Source organism: Solanum pennellii, chromosome 11 (assembly GCF_001406875.1).
Source record: "Solanum pennellii chromosome 11, SPENNV200".
NCBI classification, from domain to species: Eukaryota; Viridiplantae; Streptophyta; class Magnoliopsida; order Solanales; family Solanaceae; genus Solanum; species Solanum pennellii.
In genome coordinates, this window is record NC_028647.1 from 52,940,794 (window position 1) to 52,948,787 (window position 7,994).

At 34.4% G+C, this 7,994-nt stretch overlaps 1 long non-coding RNA gene across 5 annotated transcripts; it reads right to left on the minus strand.

Moving 5' to 3' along the window:
* Positions 1-1,771: 1,771 nt before the first annotated feature.
* On the minus strand, positions 1,772-5,624 carry LOC107003367. 5 transcript variants are annotated; one of them, XR_003575076.1, is made up of 6 exons: positions 5,222-5,482; positions 4,301-4,420; positions 3,300-3,358; positions 2,722-2,759; positions 2,184-2,213; positions 1,772-1,945 (listed from the first exon to the last, which is right to left on the minus strand). It is a non-coding gene; the product is annotated as an uncharacterized LOC107003367 (long non-coding RNA). The 5 variants fall into 5 exon arrangements; XR_003575074.1 differs by having other exon boundaries at positions 2,184-3,053; positions 5,222-5,624; XR_003575073.1 differs by lacking the exon at positions 2,184-2,213 and having other exon boundaries at positions 5,222-5,475.
* Between the last annotated feature and the right edge of the window lie 2,370 nt (positions 5,625-7,994).

The following is a 7,994-nucleotide window of genomic DNA, read 5'->3' on the forward strand; positions in this document are numbered from 1 at the left end:
TGAGCACGACGTGAATGGTTCTGAGCTCGACCATTATGAGGAGCAGGAAAGAGAGTGGAGGTTGAAAGAACAAGCTGCTAAGGTGGATATAAAAGAAGAGATACAAAAATCAATGAAGTAACATTAGTGCATTCCCGACGTCGTCGGTTTGAAGTATGAGGACTAATGCATTCATCCGAATCTGGACCTCCCAGAAGGGTTCAAGATGCAAAAGTTTGACAATTTTGGAGGAACAGGGAATCCCTTAGCACATCTAAGGGCTTACTGTGACCAGCTTGTAGGAGTTTTGATAGATGAAGCAACACTTTTCAGGGGGTGGCCTAAAGAAGCGTAACCTTTAACAGTAGGCAACACTTTTTAAATGCTGTCATCTTTGGCTACACTTATAAAGCGTAGCCAAAGAGGTGTAAGGGAACGCTTTGTTGTGATGCATTAGCGACACTTATTTTTTATTATATTACACTTAAAAGTGTTGCCTTTGCAATGTTATTAGTCACTTCAAAAGTGTTACCTTTTATATGTCATCTAGAGCAACACTTATAATGTGTAACTTTATATCTCATCTAGAGCAACATTTATAATATGTAACTTTAACATTGGACGTCCTACAACAATACTTTCGAATTGCATAATATACGAAAAAGGGCCTAAAATACCCTTGAAGTATTGAAAAAATGGTACAAAATTACCCTCCATCCACCTATTGGCTCCAAAATGCCCTTTTCATCCACCTATTGGCTCCAAAATACCCTTGTCATCCACCTTTGGGTTCAAAATTGACCACTTTTTTAATTGTTTTAAAATTAAACTCTTTAAATATTTTTGAAAATACTTGGCGTTCAACTATTGATTATAATTTTAATTTATTAGTATAATTTATAAACCAACCCACTACCCACTCATTACTAACTAAACCTCACTCAATTAATGATCCAATTATAATATCAAAATCGTCATAAACACAATGAAATTATAGATTCCTGAAAATGACATCCAAAATTATTCGAGTCCGAATCGAAACCCCAATTTAATTTAGGTTGAGCCGCTTATTTAGGAGGACACTTTCTTTCAAAATTGAATTAGAAATTTATGATTAAAGGTAAACAAGTAATACATCCCGAATTAATTCACGCACTTTTTTTAAATATAATTTTATAAATATTTATGATTTGTTTTAAAACCTTTAATATATTATTTTGAAAAAAAGTTACCTATGAAGTATCATCACATAATTGAGACTTAAGAATAATTAAGATGAACATAGTCAGACTTTTAAGTTTATCGGTGATTTTTATTTAGCCACTTGAATGTATGATAATTTACTTCTATAATTTTTAAAAACACTCAATTGGCAGTAGCTTGCATTAATAATGTGACGGGTTTATTAAGAGGAATTTAATTAGTAATGGGTGGGTAATGGATAGATATATAAATTATACTAATAAGTTTAATTATAACAAATAATTGAGCACCACGTATTTTAAAAAATATTTAAATAGTTTAAATATAAAACCGTTAAATAAGTGGTCAATTTTGAACCAAAAGGTGGATGACAAGGGTATTTTGGACCCAATAGGTGGGTGGAAAGGGTATTTTGGAGGCAATAGGTGGATGGAGGTAATTTTGTACCATTTTGAATACTTTGAGGGTATTTTAGGCCCTTTCCCGTTCAATATATAATCACTTAATTAAATATAGAAGTGACCTAAAACACAAAATTAACTAATAATTAAGTCAAAGCTATATGTTTGAAAAAACTTCGAGAAACGTGTCTTGTAAAACCAATACTTATAAAGTAATTGCTTAAAGATCTCTACTATCAATAAATTCCACAAAACGAAATGTATTCAAACTTTATTACAATAGTAGAAAAATTCTTCATCGTGTACTACAATACATTGAATTTACTTCTGGCCACAATTCAAATTCAATTGCCGTTATTTTCCTACACATTCAAAATAAAATTATAAGTTTGTGAAATAAATCATGTATTTACTATGCTTTCACAGTAATCCAAACAAATTCATAACAATAAAGTTGTGGAAGTGCATAAATTATTCACAATATATATAGATGCAGGCTACACTTTATAGTTTACACATACTCAATGCCCCGACCCCTCTATGGTATAACCCGTATAACCCATTCCACATTTCATGACCATATTACATAACCAGTTGTACCTGTTTATACTCAAGCAGGGCCAAAATATCCTGGGAAGGAAGTTGCCCCGTTGCAGAAACAAAACAAAGCAAAAGCATCAGAAATCTAAATAACTTTATTGCAACACCAGAAAAAGCTTAACTAGAACAAATGAAAATACTCACAAAAATATAACAAAGTCTTTAACGTTCCACCAAATCTAAGAGGGACAACTTTTGCTATGAGAATCATTTTATGCAATGCAAACTAAAATCATCTCTCACAACAATCATCACATTTCAAAGCAGTAAGACAATAGGGGGGAAAAGTACACAACTACAACCCAAAATCAGTAGAGTCCTCATCCAACATAATACAACACTCATACAACTAAAAATATAAACTATTCTAGGTATAGAAGCTGAATGGAAACAATGAGTGACTAAAACAAAGTACAAACTGAACTTTCAAATTTTCAAGATAGTAAAAAAAATCAGAATCTTGAGATGACTCAGTTATAGAGGTTCTGTATCCTTATTAAATGAATCAATTAAAGAGGTTGAGAAAGTAATCACTCACCCGCCTTTGAGTTCTCCCTCATGCTGGAGGAGTATTTACTGGATGTTTTTTTGAAGGAACAAGTACAACAACAAAAATGAGTTTCCATAGGCTTAATACTATTGGGTTAGTAACAACAACAATTTATGATAAAATTAGTCATATAATTCAACTATGAAAAGAAAAAACATCATATCAATTTTTCTGTTACGTGGGAAAGAAAACACGATTATGAAGAGAATTAACACGCACTTATCGTGTGATATAGATTCCTACGATACCATAAGAAGGTAAGCAAGCATCCACTAGAAAAGAAATTCAAGTCGATGCCACTGTACTCTGCTTGATTTATCCTACAAAAACGAATGCTGATTCTATTTTTAAATTAAAAGGAAACCAAGAACCCAAACATAGCATCATATTATTTTAACAATAAACTAGTCTAAGATTCAAAATACATACATTTTCTAACAATAGACCACTAAAACTAAAATCCAATTCTGAGTCTCTGACTAAGTTTCCTACCCAATAGACTTCCTAAGCTTGATCCTAACACTGAACAAAAATGAGCTCACAGATTTACAAGTAGTTGATAATACCTGGTGGTTATCGTTACATCCTGGGTAGCCTTGATTCTCTTATGATGCAAATATGTTCCCTGAAAGGATTTTGCACAAACAAGAGAAGGCACTTTCATCACTACACCATTAGATAAATCACATATTAGATAAACTCAAAGAAATAACATAAAAGCCCTTCATTCTTCTGATTTTAGCCCTTCATTCTTCTGATTTTAGCACTGCTCCGTTGACCACAAGGTCCGAAAGTACAAAAAAAAATTAGGGAATAACTGAACCTGCAGATCTAGCAACTTTTCCAAACAAATAATTCACAGACATTGACAAAGAATTGATTTATCACTGCATGTTTATGACACTGGTAAAAGATGCAGAAAGTAATACATGGAAAATTAAACCAGCCTTTTGTCAAGGAAATTCATCCGAATACATTTAACTTTTTGTTGGCAAAAGATAACAGGGAACTTCCAGTTGGCCAATAGTTGTTTTATAATCCTATCTAATTCAGAAACTGTCGACCATCAGATCGTTTACTATGTTGTAGCAACTGACCTTTCGTGCATGTTCTTACTATGGTTGGACTAAACAGAGCTATGCTATTCATTGTTCGAGAAGCCAATGTGAGCTGGAATTCATAGAAAGTTTATAAAAAACCAATAAATAGCATATTCTCACGCAAATAGTCCAACAACTTCGATTAAGAATTCAAAAGAAAATATATTTGATATCTCCTTGTACTTGCACAAGAAGAAGAACAAGAAGTAGACATACTTGATAACATTCAACCAAGACACATCCCCACTATATATAAATTATAAGTCTTAATTAAATTCACTACTAATCCTCATTAAAAAACTTACTATTGCAACCTAAGTATCGGCCTAAATTTCCTTTCTCGTCTTTGTAAGAGTTGTAATAAACATTTGAGACTTTGATGGTTCCTTATTATTTTCTTTGACTACGTGCTACAAATTATATCAAAAAAATTAAACTGCCATTAATATGTTCTAAAGTTAAGGTACCTGTGACCATTTCTGGGGCTATCTCTGAATCTTGTAGACCGGATAGTATGTATATACTGCTTCGGTCGGCACTTGAACCGATCCTTCTAAGGTGTTCATTATGAAAAGGCTGTTGAGACCCTGCAGGCTATTCAGTATCATTGCTATTTCTATAATTAAGTTGTGGGAAATCTCCTGTGAAATAGGGTTACTATTTAGGAATATGCATAAGTGCTTTCTGATAATGCAAAAGTTTTTAATCGTCAAGCAATAGAATCTGTGTTTTTGTAGAGAAAGCAAGAATACGCTGAATTTTAAACATTTGTTTTTCAGTGTAAATTATGTTCAGGAAAAAATTGGAATATAACTATAAAAATAAATATAAAATGATTGCATCATAATGGTGGACCGAACTGTAGGACTTTGTTGAGTCTGGAGGCAGAGTTTTCTGATGGAGGAGGTACATCAAAAGGATTCAATATTAACAGAACATATTATTTTGCTACACTACATAAGTTATTGTACATGAAAAGGCCAAAAAGAAAAAATCTTATTCATTTGTGTTGCAACAAAGGTCATAATTGCGAAGAAATTTAAGATACTTTCTAACTTCAATAGCTCACGGAGAAGCTTTGTTCTAAGCATACATATTTTGTTGTTGTGATGTGGCACTTTGAGCATAACACTAACTTAAGTCGTAAAGCATCCATAAACTTAAGTTGTCGTTCAACTCTAATCAGTGAAGTAGTAATTAAGATTATGCGTGATTCGTTTAATTCATACAGACAAAGTGTGTCTACGACTTAAGTTGAAATTGGTAAAACAGGTCATAAACATCAAATCTTGAATACACATTTCACATACATGAAGTGCGGAAGAATAAGTTTAACTAGTGTCGCACAACTTCAGTACACATAAGAAGAAATCTAAAGGAAGTATTACCTGAATAAATGGACGAAGGATCACCGCACAGCGACAAGAAATCAATAGACGAAGGAGCAGGGCAAGCACATGGAGAATGGGAGGAACCAAAGAGAAATCACATCATCTGAACAAAGAAGGGCACATGATAGCAAAAAGATAGATAAGGGTGTGAACACGTGGCAGAAGCTAAATACATGGGACTAAGCTGATTATAAATTTGCCTTTATTCTTGCCAGGCAGGCATGGTGACGTCCAGCCTGGTTCACCTATTGAAACTCACTTTTGTAGAATAGTATAATATGGGGTGAAGGAGACCCAAACAGATTTGGAATCTATGCCTTTGATCTGGTCTTGATTCCACCTTTCCAATCATTCTCGATACTATTTTCTTTTGATTTTCCGTTATTTAAATCGTCTGTCTCCGTCACTTGCCATATAATACCTTCTGCATACGCCACTGCAGATCAACATCCAGAAGCTCAATCAACTTTTCTAGCCGAACTGGATCCTCTCCTTTAACTAAAATCATGACAAAGAACTGAATGCTAAAAACTTGTTCAAATTTACATAAAATTTTACTTTATGCTACTTACCTCTACCGGTAGAGGGTACGTACACTTCATCACAAAGCATCTACATTCAGCGTATCTCATAAAGTTCACTTCTGAACATTAACCACAAATTCTTGTGTCCATAGAATTCACAGTTTTCTGCAACACCAATATGTACACAACCCTATATATTAAAGCACATAGATATGGAGAAATGTGAATGCATTTTCAGTTTTTTCTTACATGCGTACAACCAGTTTCTATATGTAAGCTACGTGTGATAATACCTGCAGATAAACAAATACAATCACAAACCAATAAAGATATAACAATTGCATACTAGCACTTTCATCAAAGTAATCTGGACAAAATGATTGTAAATACTACTAGATACACTATATACAAATGGAAGTAAGGTCTCCAACAATTCATATCAAAAAATGTTTGCATGTCTTTTGTTGGAACCTTTCAAACACAGCAGCTCGCATTTCACCAATAAGTAAATTACTAGTTAAAAGTCATAGGCATAGTAGCTCAAAGGGCCATCTCTGCTTGCAACGCAACAACTTCATCTTCTTTAGCTGTACGCTTCTTAGGAATGGGCCAAGCAAGTTGCTTCCCTGCAGGAAGATAGACTGGAGCGCAGGAACTGTAGCTGCTGGTTGAAGTAGCTACTCCTCTAATTCTTCAAGTTCTTCCTCCAATTCATCCTGCAACAACAACATGCCCGAACTGACATTCATTTTGATGGAGAAGCACATTATTGAATTAGTTCGATGCCATAGTTTCTTCAGAACTGCATCACCGGCAGCTTGAGAATTCACCTGTAGCAATCCTCCAAAAGTATGATTCCTGAAATACATAAAATCAGTAAAACCAGGTAGAGAAACTGGGAAAATGTTAAAAGGGTTCCATGAGTACATTAGGTTGAAGTTAAGGGATGAGTCGCTCGGCATTTTTTAATAAAAGGGTACAAATGAATCAGTGTGGCCTCAATTTTTGATATGTATGGAGAACATTTCTTTTATACTATGCTACACACACGACAAATTTTATCTGCATACATCAACAGTAGCTAATTGGTGGTACAAAACTCAGATAACTATGAATTATTGCTGCAAAGACCTTAGAAGTTAGAAGTCATACTTATAGCTCCTGCAAAACCATCTCGCCAAAGTGATAGCTTCTGGTGAGCCACAAAGGATTTAGGTGTCAACTGAAAGCAGAGTTGAGATGGTGCAGTAGCCATAGCAACTCTCTGAATAGAGCCTACAATGCTTCGTACATATTGGCGAGCCATAGTAGCTACATTTTCTCGATAGTGATTTTCAAAAGCAAACAAGAATGCAATTATCAAGACTCAACGATGGTTGTAACTGCTTCCTTCAACTTCACCAGTTGGTCGTGTCCCACCAGTTCTAGCTTTAAGAGTTGGAAACTAAATCTAAAGTCTGAGCAGCACTAGGAGAGTCACGCATCCTAAGCAGTAGCAGTACCAAACTGTAAGATTAATGTAAGAAACTAATCTACATATCCATGACAATATTCAAATTCCAGGTGACTTCTCAAACACCAAATTGCACCTTCAGATCCTAATAATCTAAAATTTCCAAGAAGATAAACGGCAGAAAAAGTTTGTCTCTACAAAGCTTGAAGTTCCTACTTCAGCCAAAATTCGTAACACACTGAAGTTGTAAGATACAAAATACGCATCACTTAACATATTTAGGCTCCGGTAGAATGAAAGAGAAACCAGATGGAAGCAATGGAGCATCATCACTAAAAGATTCATCAATATGTGCAATACCAATCTGAGCACAGGTACCTGTGGCATTCTCTTCGACTCCACTGCGTAGCTGCATTGTTATATTAGGAGCATTAGAACCCAACACCCTCAAAAAGAACACAGTGAATCTCAAGCAAGGTAGAGCTATCAACCTGTAACAAATACATATCCCACGATAAAGTTATGTCCACTGGAGAGAAAGCATGACCCTCTAGCCGAACAACCTCAAGAAACTAGGTACATAGTAAATTCAGATAAAACCACAGTTATATGATCAGTCAGAGACCATAGACAACTTCTACAACAGTCAAAATCATAAAATATAGCATGACCTTGTTATGCCCTTAATAGGATCACAAATTCAATTTACGATTTAAATTGGAAATCACAGAAAAACCAAACCAACTTTATTGATAATCGGAAGTCTCAATTACACGTAACTAACTATCAACTA